This window comes from Sinocyclocheilus anshuiensis, unplaced genomic scaffold (assembly GCF_001515605.1).
Source record: "Sinocyclocheilus anshuiensis isolate Anshui unplaced genomic scaffold, SAMN03320099.WGS_v1.1 scaffold1123, whole genome shotgun sequence".
NCBI lineage: Eukaryota > Metazoa > Chordata > Actinopteri > Cypriniformes > Cyprinidae > Sinocyclocheilus > Sinocyclocheilus anshuiensis.
In genome coordinates, this window is record NW_015544248.1 from 805,785 (window position 1) to 808,410 (window position 2,626).

The following is a 2,626-nucleotide window of genomic DNA, read 5'->3' on the forward strand; positions in this document are numbered from 1 at the left end:
AAAAAAAAAAAAAAAGTAATTGTTGGCCTGGTAAAGAACTATGGTACATTTTCACAAAAGCAAGTATAAGTCAGAATCGTGAGCCATGTGTAAAATGGGTTCAAATGATGAGTGATGGAAAAACCTGACCTTCAGTTATTCAAGAGATGGCATAGATTAAATCATTAACAGTCTGATGAACTGTTAAGGAGTAAGAAATAAACAATATAAATTTAAGAAAATGTTAAGTTAGTTTGATTCCCATGGCATGTTGAATTAGAACATGCTGTCAAACTATAGCCTGTAAGTGCCTAAATAATATAATATATATTTTATTTAAAAACTACAACCTTGGTCATATTACACATTCATCTGATCTGATATCTGATCTTATTGCTGTTGGAGAAAAAATATATTATTATTATTATCACTTATAAGTGGTCTTTGTCTGCTTTAAGTAAAGTAAAATAAGTAGCATGGCAATATATGAGACGTATAATACATTATAACTATGAGAAATATAATCCATTGTAATTTAAGTGGATGCAACTTGTTCATTGTGTGTTATAAATCATCATACTCGTAACAGCTATAACCACAAATAAGTAAATATTATACTACATTAAAACTGTTTGAATATTCATGAGATGATACAACATAAGTTTTCTTATAAAAAGTGTTTCCTAATATTTATATAAAAATGTACCCGAGATCAGTCTTTGTATCTCCTTTCTTAAATGATATTATACGACCCATAGATGCGTCACTCCTCATAGACACACAGCTGGGCTCTGGTTCTGATCCCTTCAGCTGAAATGAGCTATAAGAAAAACAGATTTAATCCTTTACGATGATAATCATTTTCTTTTAAGGTCTTTAAGTATTTTTCATCAAAAACACTCCATGAGGAGGCTTTTTGACTTAAAACAAATAATAATAAAATCTTTATTTTAACACAAAAACACAATGGAGACTCCCATCTCCCATCATTCAATGTGATTTAATACAGTGTTTATTCAAAGTACCTGCATCCTGGAGAAAACTCTTCATCTGTGGATGTTTGTGTGTCATCCATGATGAAACAGAATCTGATCTCCAGCACTGACTCTGAATAGAAATGACAAACAAACTCAATAATTCAGCTGAACGGATCCTGAGAGAAACAGATCATGAGACGCGGCGTTCACTCAGATACACAATGTTAGTCGTGTGTTAACAAATGATCAAATACACCACAGACAACACCAAACACCAATCAAACCATGTTCATCTGCTTGGAAAAGAAAATATTAAAACATAAAAATAAACGTCCTTTAGAGGAGATATGAATGCGGAAGTCACTGTAAAGCACCGGAGCATCAGCACTCACCTTATTTACACAGATTCACAAAATCACCGCCTTTCTATGAAGCAGCTACACGTTAATCATGGCTTAGCTTTAATAAAGGTTCCTATGAAACATATTCCGTATAGAATCGATGCTGGCTGTTTAAATGGAGAAACATCAACTCTGAACATTTGCTTTCACTTTTTATTTGTGATGCTGAAAACAATGATGGCGTCACTGCTCGCGCTTGTAGAGTTTAAGGGAGCGTCTTTAAACTCCACACACAGCGGGAAAACGTTTGTGATGTCAATTCATTCGTTCAAATAACGTGCACGTTTTAGTATACAAAATCATTAAAGCATTTGTACAAAAAAGGAGTTTATTAAATAATCATGTTGCGTATGTTTCTATGCTCAGACTTCATCTGACCAGTATAAAGACAATGTTAACTTTTTCACAACAACATCCCATAAACACATACAATTTGCATTTAATGATCCTTAGATCATTTACAAACAAACACACTAGCAAAGATATTAAACATGTATTTCATGGAGGAAAAAAATACCTTATTCCAAGGGGGAACATGCTGGAATTCCATCCTGTATCAAAAGCTCAGGGAGACAAATTATCAGGCAACAAGAGTCTTTAGTCCAAACTTAGAGAAACAGTCTACAATCATGGCCAAAAGTTTTAGCAGTGACATAAATGTTGTGTTTTGTAAAGTTTGCTGCTCATTCACATTGTTTCTAGATTATTGTGTAGAGTGATCAGATGTATTTTAAATAATTGCTAAAAGCTTCATTGGCCAAAAAATGAACTTTTCACAAAAAAAACAAATTTCACTGTTTTTTGATCCTGACACAAAATGACCAGCTAACATTAACTGACTAATCATATCAGCAGCACATGTGAAAGTGTGAATGAGCACTAGTCAGGTAAAATCACGATCATACTAATTAGATTTTAAAAGCAGACTGATGAAGGGAAGAAGCACTTCCAATCATTGTTTTCTTGTTAGCAATGGTTACCTCCAAAGAAACACATGCAGCCATCATCGCTTTGCATCAAAATGGCCTCACATGCAAGGAAATAGCTACAAAGAATATTGCACCTGAAAGAACCATTTAGCGGATCATAAAGAACTTCAAGGAGAGAGGTTTGGCTGCAGTGAAGAAGTTTTCAGGACGTCCCAGTGTGTCCAGCAAGCTCCAGGACCGTCTCCTCCTGAGGAGTCAGCTACAGAATCGTGTCTCCAGCAGTGCAGAGCTTGCTCAGGAATGGCAGCAGGTTGGTGTGAGAGCATCTGCACGCACAGTG

At 34.9% G+C, this 2,626-nt stretch overlaps 1 pseudogene; it reads right to left on the reverse strand.

Moving 5' to 3' along the window:
- LOC107697809 (protein NLRC3-like) overlaps nt 1-2,626 on the reverse strand; it is a 32,609-nt pseudogene that overhangs the window by 13,918 nt on the left and 16,065 nt on the right.